Genomic DNA, 12,028 nt, shown 5'->3' on the forward strand with positions numbered 1-12,028 from the left:
AAAGACCCAATCTTCATCTTCTTTAATAGCTTTTCATGATTGTCTGGCATGTTTTGACTGAACTGGAATGGGGCAACTTTTCTTCATGCTGTGAAATCTCATTAAACAGTTTTCATTGTAATTGTTACATGGAATAAGTCTTTATTTTCCTAATGAATTATATTCTTGTGATACATTTCAATAGAAAAAGAATATTTCATATCAACAGAGGTTGAGGTTGTATCCTGTATTGTTCTTGGATCCTCATGAGGTTTTATCTACGTGCATTTTCATCCATGCATATTCAATTTGTTCTAGTATAACTAGGTAAGTCCATACCTCTAAAACATTGGTGGTTCCTAATTCCAGGCTCCCTAAGATAACCTGAAATCTGGTTGATTTAAAGGATGAAGCAAGAGCTATTTATTTAAGCACAGTGAAACTGCTTTCATTTGTGTGTTACTTTATACTTTGTATTAGCAACCATTTAAAATATATTTAAGTGGAGTGTTCTTTCAATAAAGTTCACGTCTTGTATCAACTGCAGGAATTAATCCTTTATTCTTCTAGGAATTTTCCATAATTTTTTTAATAAAGACAATGACATGAGGTTCATACTGGAATTGTCTCTTTCTCAGCCCTGGTTGATAAATTCATGCAAGCAGAGGATGCTAACCTGTTATTAATACCTCCTGTTATTGCTACAAAGATAGGCTGGTAGATGAAAAGGAGAAAATATTGTTAATTTTCCAGGGTTTGCAAATGGTGATAATGGAGCCAAACCTGACACTGCCACTTGTCATGCTGACTGTTTCCCTATGCTCTCCCATTTCGCTGCCTTTGTCTAGTTGTATCTCTTGGCTGGCTCTGCAAGATTTTTGGGACAGAGATATTTTTACTGTTAAAATAGGAAGGGTCTGTGTGAGCGGGAGTCTACACACCGTTTCAGTTCAAACACACAGCAGTAATGAACAGAGTATAAAGCTTTGACTAGGCTTTTTAGCTTCAAAACAATGGACAGTGTGAATATTAGTAATTCTAATTCAATCATTTTGATATTTAGGCAGTTTCAGAATCTGTCTTCATTGAATAGTTTTAGTTTTGCTCAAACTTTGTTTATGCTCCCAATTAAAGAGAAGGTCTCCTGCTGTTGGTAAAGCTTTGAAGGTTTTTTTATAGTTAGTTAAATCTGTTAATTCTTTTTGAAGTGATTTCACATGATTAAGGCTGTGAGTGGCCATAATGTATCAGGACAAAAGCTAATTCTGTTGTGCTTTAGAAAAGAGGGTAAATGTCTTTGGTTCATCAATATTTTTGTGCTTTCACTTTTTTTTTTTTTTTTTTTTTAAAATAGTTATTTCCTATCTCCTTTTCTTGGGAGTCCTTGATGATCAGGAAGTCAGTACTTTGAGCTGATGGAGAGTGAATAACCAGCAGTATTATTTGAATTGCTCCGTATTTAGTTCCAGATGGGTTTATCATGGGTTTCAGAGCTTGGAAGGGTTTGGGTTCAAATGAACCCTTTTCCCATTGTCTCCCATACGTCCCTGGGCTCAACTCTGCCACCAAATTCCCTTTCCACTGTTTGCTTAATGTTTTAATTTTGCTGAGACAGCCTGTTATATTAACTAGACCTGGCAGCAAGATGCAGCCTTACCTAAAAGGCATAAGACCATCAGGACCAGTTGTTGAGTATCTGTAAATAAAGATTAGCTGAGTTTCTAGAAACAGAAGTGGGAAATAACTGTGATCCTAATGGGAACTATATCTGGGTAGTCAGATTTGCACTTCTGAAACATGAAACAAATGTGATTTAAATAAGCTGAATTACCACCCACAACTGATGTAAGGGCGGTGGAAATGGACATGCTTGAGAAGTTTGCAATGGAAAAGTACTTCAGCAGTGAGATGAAGAAGCCCAAGTCTCTTCCTGAGACATGTGAATCCCCTAAGGCCCATGTTTCCTTGATTTGAAAGCTCACTTTCTGTGGCTGGCTGACATGCCATGGAGTGAGCATTTTTCCAATGTAGAAGCCAGAGTTGCTGTTTGATAGAACAGGGGAGGAGCCTACAGTGAGATATGGAAATGATCAGGGATTAGAAGGGAAATCTGGAAAACTGTAAGTGGTTTTTGGCTCAGTGAAAGAAAAAATTGGAACACTGTGGAGTGCTGCCAGCGGAGCCACAGGAAAGAAAGAAATGACAGCAAACTGCTTCTAAGCTCCTGCCCCATTTTATGCAACTAAGATGTCTTTTGGATTCCTTGTTCATGTTTATGGACAAAAATGATGAAGGTTGACCTGATTGCAGTGATAAAAATAACACATAGGAAGAGGAAGTTCTTTCAAACCCTGGGATGCTATTTCCCAGGACAGCAAGGGACGGTGGCAGGAGGGTAAAGAGGGAGGTGTGAGGCAGGGCGAGGGCAGCAGTGCAGCTGGTCCTCTGGGTATGGGTATGAGGCAGCACCACTGACATGGGTACAACCACATTAGTCCCCTCTTCCCTGTGAATCTACACCCAAAAAGATTAATATCTTCTTGTTTTTAGTTTATAATGGTGAGAAAAAGAGAGTAAGAGTATGAGGGAAAGGTGCTTTGTTAGCCAACCAGTCTGGTTTTCAATCCCACTATTCAATAATGAGTGCTTCAGTGCAGAGCCTCAGAGAAAAAGCCAGAGGAAGAGAGCAGAAGCGCAGAGGAAAAGAAATCAGGGAGGAGGAGGAAGAGAATAGTAAATGGGAGCAAGTCAGTGGAGAGTGGTCAGAGAGGCTATTCCAGTGTCTGCCCCAGCAGCAATAGGTTTGGGGCAAAAATAACAGCTGCAACAAGAGCACAGTGTTCTGTTACAGTTTGATTCTGTTGCAGACAAGACTTCAAGAACAGCCTTTCAGCTATGGCTGTATGAATGCCTAAAAAAATAATTTAACTATACAGATCCACAGAATATATGAATCCTGATCCAACAAAACACTTATCCATATGTTTAGATCTAATGATCTAAGCATTCTCAGCTGCTGTGACTAATGATATTCTAGATGCTTGGGTTATTCCAAAAACGTCAAAAATGGTTTGGGGTTCATCAATAATTTTTTGTGTCATAAATGCATCATTTTTTGTGTTGAACATTTTTGTGACTTGAAAATATATTTGAAAGGACTTTCCTAATACAAAGTTTTTTAATTAGATAAACTAAAACATTTCTTTTTATTTTGGAACAAAATGTTCAATACTTTTTCTGGTTCTTGCCCAGTTCTTTCTCCTCGCTTTCCCATGCAATTTATCCCATAGCAGTTTGGTGATGCTGGTATAGATTCATAATACACTTTCAACTTCAGCAACTTTTTCTGAAAAGACTTTAAATTTTTTTTAAAATTGAGTTTAAGTTCCAAATAAATGTTTAAGATTGGATTTAAGGCAAAAGAGAGCATTTAATGGTGTGGAACAAAGTCAAAAAGGCAGATCAACAGGACTGTGGCAGCTTAACTCTAGTGGATGCTAGTAAAATGTATCTGCTGCCCTGTACCATTACACAGACAGCATATGGAACAAATAATTCATAGATATCTTATATTAAAATGTTCTGGAGAATTCTAAAATTCTTTACCGTTCCTTCTGCATTCCTATGGCTTGTAAGGTCAGTATTTGCTAATGCAGTATTAGAAGTCCATCTTTAGAGGGCTAGAAGGGAATGAAAACTGCAGCTGAGACATTTCAGAGACCTTTAGAAACACCTATTTTATAAACATCAAATGTTTCAGTTTTAATGTCCAGGATCATGGATAATAACCTTGGGCTAGAAATGGAGTGCCTTGTAACAACAGAAAATGTAAGTCTCTCATTTTTAGCCTCGAGGAGTCTCATGGTTCATGAGATAACATACCCTTAAACCCTTCATAGACTTAAAGTTATTTGTGCTGAGCTTTGGGACAGTGTGATTCCTGTGATGAAACTACGTGTTTGGAAAAGACTACCATTTTTAATGGTGCATGTTCAAATCTTCTTAAAGGTTTGGATGGGACTGAGTAGTCCTGGACAGAGATGGATTAGTGGGCAAAGTGAAGGAGAGGCATGATTAATGCAGCTGCATTAAAAGATGCATGATAAATGCAATTTATCATATGGCTGTCCCCATCACGTATGTGCTATATAATTTAATATTAAATAATAGGAGGTTTGTTACCAAATGGTAGGAGTGTGGATGAGGGAGAGGGTGATTGAGAGGTTAGAGTTGGGAGTGATGTATTCATTGATAAGAGTGTAAAGGATTATAATTGTAAAGGGGCTACTGGGTAATGCAGAGTAATCAAATATTGCTTCTTATATTAACGTGATTTATTGCTCTTTCCTGATATTAAAGCTGCTCAAGGCATTTTATGCTTAGGAACCAATTTTTGGAAAGGACTTACCCAGTGTTAAGGAGGAAAACCATGTAGGGATGAACAACCCTACTCTACATAATTGTTCATGGTCCTGTTACATCTCACAATTTCACATGGAAAAGTAATAAAATAACAAGAGATTTATATTATAGTGCCTGAGTCTTTCCTCTACCTAAGTAATAAAATACTGGGACACAAATTTCTGGGATGTTACTGAAAACAAGTAACACCTTTAAAGCTGTCTTTTTTGACCAGCCATTTGCCTGTCTGACATGAGAGGGTTTGTATTTAATTGTCTCTTATGCAACTAGATGCAACTATTTTGCCTTGTTTGAAGAATTATTCAGACTCTGCTTCAGTGTTCTTTTGTTCACATTGTTAAGCTTTCTAGTGAAAGTCAAGGCATATATTCCTGTTTTGATTAAGAGGTGAATGCTTTATTTAATTCAGAGTGCAGCCTGGTACCATTGTGTTGGGAACTTGAAAGCTTATCAGATAATAATCTTCAGTAGCTTTATAAAAGAATAATAAAGATGCCCTATTTCACCTTCCTTTTTATTGGGAAAACTTTCTTCTGCAGGGCAAACACCTAGGAGGGGGAATATCACAGGCTTCCTAGGCAAGGTCCAGTGGTTGTCATCCTCCCTTTAGAGCAGGGCATAGAGTCATCAGCTCTCTACCCACTAGTCCTAGAGAGCATCTCACAGGGAGGTGTCTGCCAGGCCCCCTCCCTGTCACGGCCTAGCAGAGCACTTCTGTGACAGCCAGGATGCAGAAGATGAGTGTGGTAGCACAGGGCAGAGCAGGACTGAGAGGGGCATGGGTTTGCTGGAAGAGAAATGCTGTCCACAGGCAGCTACTGCAGCGCCTGATGTGACAAGTCCAGTGCAGCAGGGAGAGGTTTATACAGTTTCATGGCAGGGTGTTTCTTCTCTCATGTGGTTTCTGTGTGGAAAACTCAACAGAAGCATGACACAGGCTGGGGCATGTCTTGGAAGTAAAGGCAAAGAGCTACAGGCTCCACTGCATATTTCATAATACGGTTCCCTTTTCTCTTACAGTTAATCTCCTTTGCCCACTGGAAACCAGACATGAGAGGCTACATCACATGTATTCCTCTGTTGTTTCAGCAATTCCAGACAATATTTTACCTGGAAATTTTGGTTGCTTTCTGAGGCATGTGCACTCTAGTAGAATGAGATGTTTCCTTTGGATACACAAGGAAAGACTTAGTTGATGAAAAGAGAGTTACTTTGCTCTTCACTATCCACAGTGAATGATCTATCTCAAGAAAGGAGATTTCCACTGGATGCTTTTGACACCTGCAAAGGAATCCACCAGATATTTTGGAATCTGAGCTCTCAAAACTCCAAACAATGTAGCAGCTGCAGCTGAACTGACAGTGGCCCCTGGTAACAGGGAGAGCTATAACAACCCAACACTGCAGGAAAAGGTGGACTGTGCCTGAACCTGTACCTAAGGCCTGCTTGATTAATTGATGTAGCCATCCCTGAGAGTCTTGGATGCTCCTTGGGCTGGATCTTTACTAAAAGTAAGTGTTGAGAAAAATTTAACCATATAGGTTCCTATAAATGCAGCTTTGTGTGGAATGGAAGCAGTTACAAAAATCCCTTTGCAACATACTTAACAAGGTTTAAAGTGATGAAGAAAAGCCCTGGTAGCCTTGTTCTATCAGATGTAACGTCAAACTTCTAGAAGTTCTGCACGTTCTTTCATTTCCAGGGCTCTTATTCAGGATTTGGGTGCATGCTAACAGTTAGTTCTGGAAGAAGAAATCTGGTCAGTCCCACAAAATACTGTGATGCTCTTCTCCTAGGGAACCATCCTTCTTCTCCCCTTTCTCTGAGCTGCTTTCTTAGCCTTGAGGCAAGATCTAGTCCCATCTGTCCTTCCTCATGCATGTATCTACTTCTTCAGCCATGCCTTGAAATTGCTCCTTTCCCCTTCTGTATCTAAATTCATGTTTACAAAGTGTTTATGGTCCTATGGAGACAGCTTGCAATTTTTGTTTGGCATTTTAATTTCTGTTTTTATTGTTCAAAAATATTTATAGAACACTTCTGTGTGGTATGGCCAAATTTGACTTTACATGAACCTGGGCCTTATTACTGTCTTATTTTAGAAAAGATGTATGTAGCACTGTTATCGTACCAACCACAATACTCAAGTAGTATTGCATAAGCATAAGCAAATATAGGCACAGTGTTTAAATGCGATGACCCATAACAGGAAGGTCTTCAAAAACAGTATATCAGTATCCAGTGTTGTGCTATTATCTTAAGAATGAATGCTTTTGCATAATATTAACCTTCAATACACAAGTTATCCTTTCGATAAGTTACAGGCAAGTAAGACTCCACAAGAGTGATGAGGCGATGTTGCTCTGCAGTATAGATAATGTTTATGCTTATACAGTACTTAGAAATATATATTTAGTGCTTAGAAGTAAACTCATTCTAACATTAGTACCTGAAATTATGGTTCCATGCAATGTCTTCCATCTATTAAAATGCCTTTGAGGAGGTTTGCCAACATTCCATATGACAGTGCAGGAAAAAAAATGCTACTTAATTTCAGGAAATGTTTAAAAAGGCAATCAGAAATAATAAAAAATTACGAAAATCTCTTTTGGTAATGCACTGTGATATAAAAGTTAGAAATAGTAGCTAATTTCATGGAACATTTCAGGAAGTTATAGCTCAGTTGATAGTCTTTGATGGAAATAAGTATCATATATTAATTTAGCAAAAATAGTCCTTTTGAAATAATGAAAATTAAATAATTTTTATTTAATGGCATACTGAAACATTAGAATCTTATTCACTGTTTACCTGGAAGAATTCTCCATTTCAGCTCTTGCCACAAATCAATGTGAACAAGTTACCATTTGTCCAGTTTAGACAGCATGAAAGGTATTTATAAAATAAAGTATATGTCTTTATTTGGACCAAACAGAAGACAACAGAATTTGGAAGGCTTGGGAATGAAATTAAAACAAATCATTTAAACAGCTTAATTGACTGAAAGTGTGAATAACAGATTGTAAGTATTTTCATATATTCAGCAAATGCACCACAAGTGGAATTTATCATTCAGTGGATGGCGGGAGGTTTACAAAATCCTACAGAATTTGTTATTTACATTTCTGCTCTGGGAAAAAACCCAAGAAAAAAGACTACATGGCTAACTGTACATATATGTACTGTGTTCTCACGTCTTTGGAGGACACAGTATTTGTATGGTTATTACTTTCCCAGAATGGAGCCTTTGAAGGTCCATCTGTTTACCCAAGTTTGTCTTTATGTGTCTGAACTGTTATCATCCACAAATGAAACACAGCTGGGACCAAACTGTACATGTGTGTCTTTGGTCATTGGCCTTCTCAGGTTTGACTCATGGATTCAGAGCGTGGGTTTCCTCCCTTGGTCAAAATGCCGAATTGGCTATAATAACCCAGCCCTATTCCCAGGGTAAAGCTCCGTTTTACTTCTGTTGGAGGCAGGGCCAAGCACTACATTTTCACCTCTGACTGTTGGTCATGAAGAAATGCATGTCACCAGAGGTTTTAGCTCAAGTTCAAAGGTTAAATGGAAGGTCCATTCTTGCTTAAATCAGAAAAGAAAATTGTTAGTCCTTGCTGAGTACTTAAGAAAGAATGGCTTGTCATAAACACTCAAATCTCTTTAGCCACAAAATTCCTAGGGTTGCTGTGAAAGGCTGTGATGCAATGAAATAGTGGTGACAGGTGGCTGGTAGATAAAGCAATCACTTGTAATGTGCTTTCTCATAGTTTCCACCAACCATAGGTGTTTGAATCGTTAAATATCTTCCATATTTCTTCGAACTCTCTTGTACTGTACTTTTCCCCTTAGCCTTCCTAAACTGTATTACTGGTTACAGATTTTATTTTATGCTTATGAAACTCCTCGCTGCTGCTGTTCTTCTGACCACAAAAACACAGTAGTATTTTTTTAAATCATATCATTCAGATACCTTTATTCATGATTTTTATAAGAAGTTCTCCATAGAGAAATTTTAGAATTTGAATATATCCATAGATTTTATATATATACTCTTACATGATCTTTCCCATAAAGTGAAGGTATGTTCTTTACCAGGCAGGTCTAATGTTGATTAAAAAATAATCACTGAACAGCGTTTTTAAAAAATATCTTACATACAGAATTAATGCAGAATAAAAAATTCTAATTGGCAATGCAAATTATAATGAATCACAAATTGCAAAAGTCTGTTAAGTTGCAGAAAGTTGTGGATACAATATTAACAAGACAATGAAAACTGTGAATTGTTTTGTAATGGGGCTGTTTGTGTTTATATGTGTGAGGCAGTGGGAAAAGGAGCTTTATACTTAAGTTAAAATGGTAAGTCAAATCAACCCTGTTATTTTTTTTTGAGCATGGAAATCACAGCTTCAGATGTCACAAGTGCTAACATGATATGCCATTCCAGCACTTGTAGCCCTAGAAAGATGTATTTTTTACACTTACTAATCTGAATTTTGATATATTGGAACATCATTACCTAATTTTTTTTTTATCAGAGCACTCCACTAAAATTAAATTTAGCATCTTGTTTATTGGAAACTTAGCTTGTAAAATCTGGCATTTTCGTGTTTTAAGGAAGCATGGAAACATGTATTTCTTAGCGTCTGTACTGTTTAGCAGCTCACATTTTCATTTAAAAGTTCAAATTGGAAGGAATTCAAGTGTTATGCCTAGGTATCGTCAATAAAAATACTTCAAGACATGGTCATACAAACACCAAGTCTATCAACAAGGGAGATGACAGTAAAAGGAAACATATTTAATATATTGTAAATTACTCTTCTTCTTTCCTTCCAGCCCCAAGTAAAAGTTTACTTTTGAAGTGGACTCACTACTTTGGGCTTAAAGGGTGCTTGCCAGATTCTAGCTGTGCTTTCAGAAAATGCTTATTAATGTCCATTAATAAAATGTAAAGGAAAAACCTCTTGGGATAAATGCTGCCCTTGGAAGGAAGAAACTATTAAATCAAACAGCAGATTTCTGCACACTGCAAGGGCATTGACACACCTACTAAATTATGCCTTGCTGTTTTTCCACAGATTTCTGTTGTTTAAGAGACCAAGCTTTGTATGACGTGTGCATGGCTTTCACATACTTTTTTTCTTTACATCGTCCCTTTCCTGCAAGGCAAGGTTGAAATAATCTGTTTTCTGAATGCTAGGTACCCTAACCTAGGATGGAAAGACAGAATGGGTCCCTGCTCTTCTCTTCCCTTGATACTGGGAGCACTGTTATCTAAAACATTTTGATGTTTGATTCTTTACCCTAGAGGTCCAGAGGGAGATGTAACGTGTTCTGCAGGGAGTTATCCTGAGCACTGTGCACCAAGTATACCAGACACCTCAAGGAGAGGTTAAAAGAACACCATGCAAGGTCCCAGCGTATACCTGTGGCCAGTCCTTATGAAGAGGACCAAGGGGTCTGCACAGTATCAAAAGTAAGAGTAGCATTTGCCAGCTTTGTTTTGGCAGAATCTCAGCTTTTCTTTCAGAATTAACATCACTGAGCTTTTATCACTGAGGCGGGCTGCTGCTAAACCCTCTATGACAAATAACCCTACTGCCACCAACTCTGGAGGCCTGGATGTTTGTCATAGAGGTTACCGGGTAGTACTGGAGCAAAGAGATGTGAGTGTTTCACCCCCATTTAAGCTACTGCTTCAACCAGCAGTTAAAACCCCTGTCTTTTATAGAATCATTTAGGTTGGAAATGACCTTTAAGAGCACCAAGTCCAGCTGTTAACGCCAGACTGCTAAAACCATCACCAAACCATGTCCCTAAACACTGCATCTATGTGTTTTTTAAACACCTCCAGGGATGGTGATTCTACAAGCTCCCTGGGCAGCCTGTTCCAATGCCTGACCATCCTTTCAGTGAAGGAATTTTTCCTAACGTCCAGTATAAACCTCCCCTGGCACAACTTGAGGCCATTTCCTTTTGTCCTGTTGCTAGTTATCTGGGAGGAGAGACCTACCCCCATCGGTCTACAACTTCCTTCCAGGTAGCTGTAGAGAGTGATGAGGTCTGCCCTGAGACTTCTTTTCTCCAGGCTAAACACCCCCAGTTCCCCCAGCTGCCCCTCATAAGCCTTGTGCTCCAGCCCCTCCACCAGCTTCGCTGCCCGTCTCTGGACACGCTCCAGCCCCTCAATGTCCCTCCTGCAGTGAGGGGCCCAAACCTGAACACGGCATTCGAGGGGCGGCCTCACCAGTGCCCAGTGCAGGGGGACGGTCACTGCCCTGGTCCTGCTGGCCACACGGTTTCTGACACAAGCCAGGGGGCTGTTGGCCTTCCTGGCCACCTGGGCACACTGCTGGCTCATGTTCAGCTGGCTGTCCACCAGTGCCCCAGGCAGCCACTCTTCCCCAAACCTGTAGTGTTACGTGGGGTGGTTGTGACCCAAGTGCAGGACCCGGCACTTCTCCTTGTTGAACTTCACACAATTGGCCTCTGTCCACCAGTCTAGCCTGTCCAGATCCCTCTGTAGAATCTTCCTGCTCTCAAGAAGATCAGCACTTCTGCCCAGCTTGGTGTTGTCTGCAAACTCAGTGAGGGTGCACTCAATCCCCTTGTCCAGATCACTGATAAAGATAAATGCTGAGGACTCCCTTTCTGGATGGATTGCCCCAGTGGCTTCCAGTTACAGGCTAACACTGGCTATTACCTGATGATGTTTTCAAATTTTTCTTTGCCTGCAAGAACAGATGGAAGCAGTACCTGTGTTGGCAGACTAGGACTCCACACAGAACATATGGATTCTGACTGATTTTATGAATTTTGTATTACTCTGTCATACATTTTCTAGCAAAGCTTGCTAACATACCTCCTAGCAAACACTGGTAACATACCGCCTAATCTTGCCTAGAAGCCACTGCATGTCAATACAAGGCAGGATTGCAATTTTGGATGAAATGAAGGGTTGGTGTCTGAAAGAACTTGTGTATTTCTTCCAGGTGTGACATTTGGTCTATTAATGTTATTATAAATTACATAAGCCTTGCTTACATATGTACTTGCACCACTGTTGCTACAGCAATGCTTCGTCTAAAAGACCATTGACACCAGGAGACTACTCCAGTAGGACAAGTGTGTTGTTATAGAGTGGCCAAGAAAAAAGAAACTGCTTCCTTCTGGTTATTAGCAAAGGCTAGGTTAAAACAACAGAAAATCTTTGGCAGAAAAGAAGTTACAAAGACAAATGAATTGGTCCCTGTTGGTGAAAACAGATTAGCTGCCAGGACAGGGGAAGCTTTTGGGTCCTCTCCTGGCTGAGGCTCAGAGAGTGAAACAGACCCAGCCAGAGCCCAGCCCCAGGTGGAAGAGACCTGCAGGAAGAAGCTGGGATTGCTGAAAAAGCTGGACAAACTCAGAAGGTTTTTGCTGTGGGAACAGGAGGGATTTCTGCAGGGGGTTTGCTATTGCTTGGTACACACAACCCCAAAAAACAGCACAGTAGCACTACCTGGTTGTGAGCAGAAAAATTTTAGCTGGACATATATGAGCTGTGCTGGTAATATTTGCTCTGAGGTCCAGAACAGAGACCTTGGCCTCTTTCATTTATTAGTAGCTTTTAAGTCTCAGT

This window comes from Falco peregrinus, chromosome 3, assembly GCF_023634155.1.
Source record: "Falco peregrinus isolate bFalPer1 chromosome 3, bFalPer1.pri, whole genome shotgun sequence".
NCBI lineage: Eukaryota > Metazoa > Chordata > Aves > Falconiformes > Falconidae > Falco > Falco peregrinus.